Raw genomic sequence first — 13,082 nt, forward strand, 5'->3', positions numbered from 1 at the left:
CCAGTAGCCCAGATCTGGCCTGTGGACAGCTACTTTGGAGACTTTAGTTAACTAGACCTTCTGCCTGCACTGAAGGTCTGAGGATTCAGACACTGAGGATTCCCATCCTGACACTGAGGATTCCCATCCTACTCTTTACCATCATGTCACTTGGATAATACCTGCTTTTACCTCCTACAGTGAGCCAGCAAGTGGATTTTCTGAATGCATCATCTCTTCAAGCACTCTAGACATAATGATAAATGTTCAGTTAGCATAAAATGACAATTAGCATGATTAATTCAGAATCTGCTAAATGAACTGCAAAGCTGAGTTTTCAAAGAATCTCACAGCCTTAATTTGAAAATTTACGAATTTTTCCTTTTGAGTGTCATTCCTTCCACCTGGTCTCCCCTCCTCCTTACCCCCTTTTTAAGATCTGTGATCAACTCACTAGAATTAGATCATTTTCAATTTCCTACTACTCCATTTTGCTCATTTTGGCCTAAAGGAATAATGGTAGATTATTGCAAACTTTCTGCAATCAGTGTGAGCTTTTTTTTTTTTTTTTTAAAGCATTATTTTCCTAGTTTTACCAGGATGTCTCCCTTTGTCATTGGTGGTTAGCTGGTTGGTTAGTTCTTGGTGCAATGGAGAAAGTAATCTTGGCTTCTCTTCATCCCAGCTTCCAGGTGCCTCTCTACAGAGCACTAGTTTGTCTTTTATCTGGTACTTTTCTTCTCCCTGGATCAAGTATCTCATTGCCACAATTTGAATTCACCATCAGAGAATACTTGAGTATGAAGATATTTATCAATATTTAAGTAGGTTGTCTATACTAATCCTTTTCCCTTTCTCTTTTTCTTTCTGCTTGAGAGCTGATTTTCTACTTTGTTGTTTATCAGTAGAATAAAAAAATTCTTCTTATTTTAGTTCCAGAGGATACATGGAAAGTGCCTTTCTACCACTGTGATTTAGAGAGAAAAGTAAAAAAGTTTATATATTTCAGAATTTGTGACAACAGGGGCGCCTGGGTGGCTCAGTTGTTAAGCGTCTGCCTTCAGCTCAGGTCATGATCCCAGGGTCCTGGGATCCAGCCCCACATCGGGCTCCCTGCTCCACGGGAAGCCAGCTTCTCCCTCTCCCTCTCCCCCTACTTGTGTTCCCTTTCTCGCTGTCTCTCTCTCTCTGTCAAATAAATTAAAAAATTAAAAAAAAAAAAGAATTTGTGACAACAGACATACGATTTTTCTTGGCATTTGCAAACTTACTCGCTTTTCATCTGAGTATTTGTATGTATGGGAATAATAAATTGTATAAGTTATTAGAATGAGTTGGTTACCCCTTTTCTCAGAATGGAGAAGACATTTTTCTGAATTGTGTGTGTATATATACATATATTCATACACACATATATACACACACACACATATATATCTGAATTTCATAATTATACAGTGAGAGAAAAGTTTTATTTTTTATATTAAGCCCAGGAGAGATCATCTGAGATTGCATTTGATATGAAAGACAAAAAGACACTACACATATTATTGCCAGATAATAAAAATAGTGAACTAATATATGATACAAGAATAAAATAAATTAGGTGGCTCAGTTGGTTAAGCATCTGCCTTCAGCTCAGGTCATGATCCTGGGGTCCTGGGATTGAGCCCCATGTTGGGCTCCCTGTTCAGCAAGGAGTCTGCTTCTCCCTCTCTCTCTGCCCCTGCTCGTGTGCTCTCTTTCTCTCTCCAATAAATAAATAAAATCTTTTAAAAAAAGGAATAAAATAAATTAAAATAGTCCAGCAACAAAAATCTTGATAAGCAGTAATGCTTTTAAGATAAAAAATAAATAATGATTAGGTGTTTATTCTGAATATTAAAGATGAAAAGTATTAAAGACATTTTACAAACATAAAGTAATCTGAGTGAAGAAAATTAATGTTTTGTAATATCAGTCATTATTCAAAAGAGTGTTATGTTGTTTCATAATCTGATATAAGAAGATAAAATGAAAATGAACAATTTCTCTCAATGATAGGAAAGACTAAACAACAGTATAAATTAGTATAAATCACTATTTCGTATGTGTGCATTTCTAATGGCATCGAGTTGCACATAAGCACTTAGTAATAGGCCCTCATATCAAAAAGCCTGGAACTTCTTGAAATGACCTGGAAATTGATGGTTAGTTTGATATCAACTTTTTCAAAATTTTGAATTCAAAATTCAAAAACTGAATAACTCTGAAAGACCACCCAGTCTGAATAATAAATATTATAAAAATGTTCTGAAATGGCCTGTAGAATAAGAAAATATATAGTATTATCTCTCTTTGTGCCCATAAAGAAGAGTATTCAAATTGAAGATCCAAGAAGCAAAGTTAGAATGCAAACAAAGAATTAAATTGGGTTACTTTCTACATTTGAATCTACCGCTGTAAACTGGAGTGAAGAAAGGAAACAATATTCAGCCAACTCAAGCTAACATTTCTTTCTCCCACATACTCTGATCTAGATAATTGAAGCCAAATTGCTTTTCTCCTTAAGTCATCTGTATAATAGCCGTAACTCTCTACTTCATGCTGAGTGTGTATAAATACAAACATAATCACAAAAATTACAAATGGCAGAAATATTTAACTTGAGACATTAAAGTCTTGCAGATTATTTTACTCATCTCTTTTTTTTGATTATCCTTATACTCAAAAGCCATTTGAGTTGTGTGTGGGGGAGGAATGTAGAATGGAAAACTATTAAATATCTCCATGGTGCACAATAAATACTTATAATGCTGAGGAAATGTACAACTTTAAAAGAGTGTGGGTGTGAAATTAGTATGGAATGAAATGAGACTCTCATAATGTGCATCTCCTATAGACCACCAGGACTGGAAGACAGCAAGAAAGGAAAATTCCTGGGGTAACACTTAGGTTGTGAAAACCACAGGATACCATACTCATGAGGAATTTTAACTACCCAAACATCTGTTAGGTTAAAAAAAATTTCAACAAAACATGCCTCATCAAAGAGGCTTCCAAGGAATGCAACTTTATGATCTAAAAAGAAGAAAAACTAAATAGAGGGAAAAATATGCCTTAACAATTTTTAAAAATAAGAAATGGTTACTGAGCTACTATATATTCAATTATTTTCCTTAATTTATTCTAAATGGTGTAATGCACTTATAATGTGATAAGTGCTATCATAACAAAAGTAGATATTATCCCTTCTATAAAGAAGCAATTATATAAAGATAAGAAGAGATGTTAGCCATAAATAAATAGGAAAATATAATCCAAGACATAAAGAAGCCCATTTAGTGGCAATGCATTTTTAGAATGGCTCTAACCTGCTGCCACTAGAAGAAATGATTATAATTTATTCTAGACATGATGGTTGTACTTCTGTGAAATGAGTTAGATGCTATTGAAAGCCTTCTCAGTTGCCTGAATCTCCCAAATGTGTGGTTCAAGAGGACATCTCTCTACTAGGCCTGTAGGTTGAAGTAACTGCTATGACTGCTTAGGTTTCCACAGACATGTCAGACCCCATATACCACTGCCCCCGCCCCACTGCAAACCTTGCCTGCCTTTGTGTTCCCTGTTTCAGTGCATTGTACCATTGTTCACTTAATTGTTCATGCCAGCCACCTAGGAATCGTTAATTATTTCTAGCCGTCTCCCATCCCCCACCCCCAAGTCCATACCTGAGTCCTATTGAATTTACCTTCTAAGTACTTCTTGAATTTATTTTCCTCTGTTAACATCTCTAAATCCAGACTCTTAAAATTAATTTCCTAGATTATTACAAAGGTATCTGAATGATCTTTCTTGTCCCATTTTCTCTACCCGAAGCCAGGTTTTGAATACACCTATCTGACAATGTTTTTCCCCTGCTTAAAATCTTTAAGTTTTCTGTTTTCCTGTTTTATAAAAATCATACTTTTTAGTATGCTCTATGAGGTAGGTCATCTGTGATTTTGCTTATATTCCCCTTGCTCTTTCTCTTTTGTGCTCCAGAATCTTTGCTGTTCTTTCTTACTGTCCTTCGTGTCTTTTTTTTTTTTTTTTGAGAACAGCTTCCTTTTCTTTATATTTCTCACCAAACATCTCTTTTGCAAACCCTTCCATGAATTCCTCTTTCCACTCCCACAGCTCGAAAATTGTTTCTCAAATACTGAACATTTTGCTTCATAATTGTTTTTCTCTCTCTTTTGTAGAACTCTAAGCTCCTTAAAACCAGAGATGACTAGGGGTGCCTGGGTGGTGCCCTCAGTTGAGCATCAGACTCTTGGTTTTGGCTCAGGTCATGATCTCAGGGTCTTGAGATCAAGCCCCGTATTGGGCTCCATGCTCTGCACAGACTCTGCTTGAGATTCTCTCTCTCTCTCCCTCTGCCCCTCCCACTCATGTACTCTCTCTCTCTCTCCTCTCTTTCGCTCAAATAAATAGATAAATCTTAAAAAAAAAGCAGAGATAACTAGGTGATCATGTGTTATGTATGTTTCCACCCTCCATACCTACTCAGTATCTAAGACTAAATGATTATGGCATTTGGACTTGAGGAAGGCATTTGACTTCATGTGAAAGTATTTCAATTCCAAAATTCTCCATTGCAAAATAGTTCATACTAATTCTTTTCTTCATTTTTTGTATATAATTTGTCTTTCAAATACTTACATGGTTATAGCCAAAATTAAAATTCTCCCAGTTACTATGTTTAACATGTTCAGCTTCTTTTATTTCACAAAACCAGTCTATTTTATATTGCTCATATTGTTTTTATTTTTCCTTTTCATTAGCATAGTAAGTATGATTACTGCACTTAGGAAAGAAATATGCATGTCAAACAGTAAAGGAAAATACATGCCTATTTCAGAAGCATTAACAGTATCTAAATGATTAACTGAGATAATAAACTTAATGTATTTGTATAGCAAGGTGGTATCATAGTAGATTGATAGTCCATGAAGAAAACAAAAGAGAACAATGTCTAAATTTGGGCTGCTAAATATGATTACAAAGAGAAGATATTTGGGTGAAATCATAATTTAAATGACAAAATAGTAAGCATATAAAATTAAAGAATTTAATAGAGCATTCAACTATATATTTAACTCAGAAGAGGTTTTGCCAGATTATTAAACAAGTTTTCAGAGTTTAAATAAAAATATTTTAGGGACGCCTGTGTGGCTCAGTTGTTAAGCATCTGCCTTCAGCTCGGGTCATGATCCCAGCATCCTGGGATCGAGCCCTGCATTGGGCTCCCTGCTCAGCGAGGATCCTGTTTCTCCCTCTCCCACTCCCCCTGCTTGTGTTCCCTCTCACTGTGTCTCTCTCTGTCAAAGAAATAAAATTGTTAAAAATAAATATTTTAGGGGCACCTGGGTGGCTCAGATGGTTAAGCGTCTGCCTTCGGCTTAGGTCATGGTCCCAGGGTCCTGGGATCGAGCCCCACATCGGGCTCCCTGCTACGCAGGAAGCCTGCTTCTGCCTCTCCCACTCCCCCCTGCTTGTGTTCCCTCTCTCTCTGTCTCTCTCTGTCAAAAAAAAAAAAAAATAATGGCAACAATAGCTAAACTTATCAAGTTGTTATGTGCTGGTTCTATTCTAAGAACTTTACACACATTGATTCATTCATGAACCTCATTTATTTCTAGGGTAGAGTCTGTGCTCTTATATCTTGAATAGGACTTCAGCAAAGCCTCCTGGTGATATGAAAGTACCACAAAAAAGAAGCAGAAAGGGGCACCTGGGTGGCTCAGTGGGTTAAGCATCTGCCTTTGGCTCAGGTCATGATCCCAGGATCCTAGGATCAAGTCCCTCATCATGCCCCCTGTTCAGTGGGGAGTCTGCTTCTCCCTCTCCCTTTGCCCCTCCCTCTGCCCCTTCTCTCTCTCTCTTGCTCACTCTCACTCTCTCAAATAAATAAAATCTTAAAAAAAAAAAAGCAGAGAGGTGCTATGTAGGATTACAAAGAGAAGCTATCCAGGTTAAATAGTAATTTAAAGGAAAAACTAGTAAACATTTAAAATTAAACTATTTGCTAAAGCATCCAATTCAATATTTAGTGTCCAAAAAATCTTTTGCCAAACCTTAAGCAAGTTTTCCAGAATATAAAAAATATTTTGAAATCCCATTTGCATGCATAAATGCAATGTCTTTTTCAGCAAAAGCACTAAGAACCAAACAGTTAAAAGAAATTTTAAGGATTATTATTATCTGATATTATTAACTTCAACAACTAGGACTAAAACACACCTGAAGATATTAGACAAGCTTCTAGTATATAATCCAACAATCTCCGTTCGCAAACAGATTGGATGGGACTTTTCTTCAGACTACACTTTCAGTTTCTTTTCTCTTTGCTGATACACCTGATAGTTATCTTACCTACATACAATGAATGGAAGGATGAAATAGGGACATTTATCTTGGTCCCAATACTCCATTGTGGTGATGCCTCGTCTGTATTATTCCAGGTGGTTCCTTCACAGAGCTTCTATGTTCTTATGGAATACAATGGCCTATTATTACTGTGGAAACTTTGGGAATGGGAGGGAGTGACAGTAGGGAGAAAACTCGCCATAATTTATCCAGAATTAAAATAAATGGAAGGTAGGAGGAGACCAGTGTGTGGAGTGTGTATTGGCTGGATGCACATTCCCATGTTTATCACCACCAGCTCCCAAACCCTCCTCCACTGCTTCCCTAGCCCTCACAGAAGCAGTAATTTAATCCCTGCCCAGGCTTCTGATTCAGTTAAGTCTGGGATGTGACTTTAGAATTTGCTTTTCTGACAATTTCCCAGGTAATATTGATGCTGCTTGTGTGGAGACCACGTTTTGAGAACCACTGTTGTAGAAAGTTATTTTATAAACGTGATGTTATTCTAGAAAAAGATGTATTATCTGATCCTAAAAGCAATAGTACTAATATTAGAATATTTTTATTCTTACCTGGCATTACTAGTGTTGGAAGTGAGAGTTTTTTGTATTTTGTATTTTTTTCAACTTAAGCCAGAATGAAATGACTCAGAAAATTACTCATTACACATCACAGAAAATGGTCATTCAGTGAGGTCTAATACTATGAGCATCCATGAATCATTCTCAGTACTCATCAAGCAGTCTAATTAGACAGATTCTTAGGCTTAAAATATTTGCCTTTGTGATGCCATCTTGCTGTTGGAAAATGTAACTATAAAACAAAATTAAGGTCCTGTAGAATGGTAGGAAATATTTTATACACCAACCATATTGTCCCATATTAGGCAGTGAGATCACTGGGCTTTAGGGAAACATTCAACACCAGGGAAGGATAGCTGATTAATGTAGTGTTGTAACCAGTAGGATATGTTCTAGGATGCTCTTGGCCTGCATACATATATTCAGTCTAATTGCTGAACTTCAGGTCCCTTGATGAGCTGAATTATTTAAAATGCAAGGAATCCACTCAAACCACCCAGCCAATTAGATTTCCTCTAGTCCTGAGAGACAAGTAAAACTTAAAGCTAATTCTTCCAGGTGTGCTGAATCAAAGCCAACTCACAGTCCTAGGGGCTAATACTTGTATAAGCTAAGAAAGAATGGAGTCCTCATGTAGTGATGATAGTAGCTAGGAATGTGGTAGTCTACTCTACCAAATCCTGAAACCAAAATACCCTGAAGGGTAGACCCTTGAAATAAGCTTTAAGCTCAACTTAAATCCAAATAGATATACAGACAATTTAAATCACATGTGTACAGAGCTCAAGATTTTCTGTCTTGTGAGTTGTTGTCAAATCATTTATTTAGTTATGTTTATTCTTTTAGGAAAGTCACAATAGCATGGTGCACTAAAAAACTATATAATATTTTTTACATTTTTCATCATTAAATTTGCAGGGATCTGCAGAAGGCAAAATTACTAATAAGTCTTTGAATGTGCTTATTTTGAAAGTATAGTATTAGACACACCAAAATATATGGTTCTTAATCAAACTGGCATAGACTTGGGGGCATTAAAACTCTTATATGTATGAGGCAAAATGATGGTCTATCCAGACTCACCTTTCAGCTAACACACTTAGCATGGGGACACAGATGGATGGGAAAGATGACCCTGACCCACATAAGACCCACATTCCTGTGCAAGGATAGAAGCATGATAATCAGGAAATGATGGTTGTTAGTTACAGAAAATGCATTATTGTGAAAACCAGGGGAAAAGTGCTTATGAGAGGAAGTGATTGGATTATGGGGAATGAGAGAATAAAGATAGATCATTCCTACTGAGTAAATTGCTGTGATTTATAAGAGAAAGGGTATAGTGATATCTTGGCCCATTACTGACCAGATTCATTTCACAAACAATCCTAAATCAGAATGTGACAGTTTACGGGGAGACAAACAAAGTCTTCCAAAGATGCTTATATGTTACTAAGCTTTTAAACTGGCATATTTTCATCTCCCCACACCTTTACTGTTCTAAGGTTCCTTGGTTTTGCTGGTTGACATTTATAATTGTGATTTTGCATTCTCCCTTATATGACTCTAGTAATAGTTTACTACACATTGGAATAAAAGAGAAAAAATACTCATATATTTTATTATATATTTTTGGAATTTTGAGAATTTCCAAAAGAATATTACCTAAAAAAATTTTGAAAATATCTTATGCTTAAAAGTATTCTATAATATTTGGGCAATATTAAAATAATTAGATATTGTTTTATAACAGATGAGCATTTTGGTATTCTATATATTTCTCTTAAATTATCTATGAATTAAGTGATTATCTTTAATTGCTTTATACAGATAAAATAAGAATCAGTTATATGCATATAATATATTCCTATATCAGTTTAGTTTATTTTTTTAATTCAGATTTAGGAATTCTTATGTCATATTCTAATCCTTCAAGAATACAGATTGATATACTACATTCTAAGAAATTTTTCACAAAGGATTCAACACAGGAAACACTTGTATAAAAAAAAACAGGCAATTTCATCAAATTTACTGAAAATGCAGATGTTGTTTAGAGTGTTTCTTAAAAAAGAAAAAAAGAAAAAGTCCTTGGGAAAAGTTCAAGAAATGGCATTAAAGCACAGCTCAGTGAGGGGCTAAATACCTTGCCTTTTTCTTATAATGATTTATTAGTGTATAGAACTGAAAATATTGCGTAGTCCAGTTGGTTAGGGTGTGCCATGAATGATCTTTAAATGTCATTTTTCTCTCAGCTCTGCTTGGGGTAGCAGACGCTCCCTGATGAGGGCTTGACTACTAGTATTTAAGGAATGATTGCAGGGTTGACATTTTCCTATGAAAGACAAGAGTTGAAGTAAGGCTTCATACTGCTTTCTGAGCTATGTAGGCACAGACATACTTGCAAGACTAGGCAAGGTTTACCTTGGGAAATGGTTTTGGATCTGCCCTCACTTGAGACCCAAAAGATCCAAACTATAGAGCAGAGGAGATGTAGACATATTTCCTTGGAAATATTTCCAAAGACAGGCTACCATCAACATAGTCACAGAAAAATCTCATCAACTTTCTTAGTCACAGAAAATTATCAGTAAACTGTCTGTGATGTCTGTCAATAATGTACCGTCTTGCCTGCCTGCTAGAGTGAGTTTGGTTTAAAAGTTAGTCCCAATAGCCATTGAATTGGTATACTTTATAGAGGTATATGAATTAGATTCTGGAGATAATATTTCCTTTTTGGATCTCATTAAGTTTGACCCATCTTTCTGGTATGAGTTAGATATCAAGTGTCAAAATCTATAGAGGCCACTTTAGTCCATGAAAATATACTATGGCATTGTCTTTTTATCCATGACAGCACTTCTTACAAAGCCCCTAACACTGGCTTTAAAGGCCCTACACAAACTGGCTCCCATTTCCTCTCTTACTCTCATTGTTACCTGACTTCAGCCTCACTGGAATCCTTGTTATTCCTAGAATAGACCAGGCAAAATCCTGCCTCAGGGCCTTTGCATAGCCATCTGTGACACTATTCCTTCAAACATTCACATGCTCCTTTACCTCCTTCAAATCTTTGTTTTAATGTCACCTGCTTATAGAGACATGCCCTGACCGCCGTATTTAAAATAGAAATTCCCATCAGCATCCTTATTCTTACTATCCTGCTTCATTTTTTGTCATGGTACATATCACTTCCTAACATAGTATGTAATTTACTTACATATTAGTATTAACTTACCTAAATTTTTATAATATATATTATTTATCTCCCTCCACTAAAATAGAGGTTCTATGATCTTTATCTCTTTGGTTTTCTTCTCCACCAGCAGCGCTTCAAAAATGCCCACATGTAGTAGGTGTTCAATAAATAGTTGAGTGAAGAAGAGCAGTTATATTCTAGAAACTCTATATGGATAGGTCTACAACTACGTCCATCATTTCTATAATCTTTATGTCTTCCCAGTGTCTGGCACACAGAAGGTGCTCAATCAATATTTGCTGGTTGGATAAACATATAAATTTCATCTAAAAGCCAACAGAACATTTGGGTATAGCTAAAGAGAAGGGGAGCCTAAAATATTTTCTTAAAGTGGTATACTTTAAATTTGTGGCCTGTCAGAAAATTGTTCCATTCCACAATGGCTCTTACAGAGCTAGAAGGCAGGTTTTGCAAAAAAGATTAATTAATTTAAATAATAAAAACATTAATTATTAATTAATTAGTAGATGTCTTAATAAATTTGTACTTCTAGCCCATCCCCGTTTACAGAGTCAAAGGCAGCAGAAGATAGGCCATTAAAAGCTACAAACCATCTTATATTTTTCAAAGCAGATTTCTCTGTGAGAAGAGTGTACAGTAATGATCAGTAATGGTGTACTTGGTCCTGAAGCCTATCCACTCCTCATTTAACATTCTGCATATAGAGATTCAGAGATACTATTTGTTATTTTGTAACTTGGTAAGGTGGGCATAACATTTCTAAGGAACTCCAGTTTGAGAAGGAAAGATGGTTGCCACTCTTGAATATGAAGTGCATTATTCTGCTAGGGCATCCAAAAGCAATTAATTATGCTGGTGTCAGGAGATCTCTCATAGCTCTCATTTATTATATGTAATTATCTAAATGAATTGTGCTACAATTTGAGACACTTTTCATAAATCTAGGATCATAAAATTAGAAGTAATAAAGACTGAAGATGTTAGGATATGCAGGTGTGTTTAAGTGCTGGGATTCCATGATCTCTCCACATCAGTTACCAGAGAAATCATGTACCCGATTCTGTCATCATTAGTATGTTCTTCTCAGCTCATCAAACCTCTGAATCCTGAAGTATCCCCTCTTCACTCTCTTTCCTGAATGCCTTCCTGGGCCATACTGACTAGATCTCTGAGTCCATGTCCAGAATATTGCACAAGGGTTAGAAAAGGTATGCATAGGGAAGATATGTTTGATATCTCGAAGGCATTTTCCCACAGAAACTTCCTTATACACAATTGCTAGATTCCTCTGTTGTTACATCTGAATATTGTTTTAAAATATTTTAATGCTACTATTAAAATGTATTTTTATGGGCTGAGTTGAGGACCTAAATCCCACCCATAACATCTCTCTTGGAAACGTACTCTAAGTGCCAATAATACATTCATAGTTTGAAAATTGTCACTGCTATTAACATTTTAAATAACTATCTGGTACTGAAATAAACCTTTGTCTCTCTTCAGATCATGTGACTCACTTGAACCAGATATGCTTGTTGTATTTATGCTATCTCGATTTGTAAAGAATCATCTGAAATTTTTTAAAAATTCTTTCCCATCCTGGCCCTGTCTTCCTAGTTCTAGGTTTATCTTTCAAATTATCAGGTAGGCATTCTCAATTCTTGTGAGTGTCTCAGACTCAATGAGTACAAATCCAAAATTATTATCTCCTTCCAAAGTCTTAACCATACTAAAATCAGTATCTGCTCCTAAATATGCTGTTGGTATGAATTCTATTAACATTCTCCTGGTGTCAACACATGAATTAGCTTTTGCTACATCCTCTATGTCAGTTTTTACCCACATATAATCAGCCTCAAGTTTTTTTTTTAATTAAATTTTCTAAATGACTCTAGGATTCATCCCCTCCTATCCAATCCTAGTGTCACTAATCTAATTTAGGATCTCATCATATCTTATCTGGCTTTTTGGAAATAGCCTCCCTGGACTCAATGCTTCAGAGCACTTATCTATTCTATAACTACTGGAGTTTTCTTCCTAAATCCTTAGAAAAATAATTCCTTTTTCAAAAACTTGCAGTGGCATTCTATTATTTAAAGAATAAGCTTCAAACACTTTAGCATAATAACCTAACTTAGTTCCCAAAGCCCATTTGAGGCGTGTTCCTTACCATATGAACATGGGTCTCTCTGTGATATCTGTATTCCTTGAATTTAGGGATTCTGAATCTTTTTTGTACCATGGATTCCTTTGGCAGTCTGATGAAGTGTGTGGACTCCTTCCTAGGACAATATTTTTGAATGTATAAAATAATAAACATAAGATTACCAAGGAAAACACTTCTACAGTGATAAAATTCTATCTGTCTGTGGACCCTGCTGTTTGTGTCTTTGTGGTTTTGCTTGTGATCCTCTTAGCAAAGAAGTGCCCCTAACCCTACTCCTCTGATTATTGAAATCCTTCTCATCTTTCAAAACCTATTCAATTCCCATCTACTCTGTGCAACTTTACCTAGACTCCCTGCCCCGTCTGTATTCACCACTTTGCCCTTTGCCCATTCACAGTAGATTCTTTGTATTTCTAATTAGTCCTTACCTTAACTTAGCCTTTTCTTATAGTATATTGTGCTAATTGACAATGATGGGCCAAATAGTAAACCAACTGGCCACTTTCACACATTTTGAATTCATGATTCTTTTAAAACACTATGATATATGCATATGAGGAGGAAGCTGAGGTCCAGAAATTTTGTTTGACCAAGCTAGTACAATTTGTTGCTCTTATAAATTATTTGAGGAAAGGAATATTTTAATAATCTTTTTCTTTATACCTTCTCAGGATCTGTGGAATAATATTTATTCAGCAGTGTTTCCTCAAGTGGATTTAAAAATTAGAAAAACTGGAAAATTCTT

General features: G+C 35.6%; 1 protein-coding gene across 1 annotated transcript in view; it reads left to right on the forward strand.

Annotated features, from left to right (window-relative positions):
* Positions 1-13,082, forward strand: part of PTPRQ (protein tyrosine phosphatase receptor type Q) — a 231,612-nt gene that overhangs the window by 145,294 nt on the left and 73,236 nt on the right. The window lies entirely within an intron of this gene.

The sequence above is a fragment of the Leptonychotes weddellii genome, chromosome 5 (genome assembly GCF_054177405.1).
Source record: "Leptonychotes weddellii isolate Sample4059 chromosome 5, ASM5417740v2, whole genome shotgun sequence".
Classification (NCBI taxonomy): Eukaryota; Metazoa; Chordata; class Mammalia; order Carnivora; family Phocidae; genus Leptonychotes; species Leptonychotes weddellii.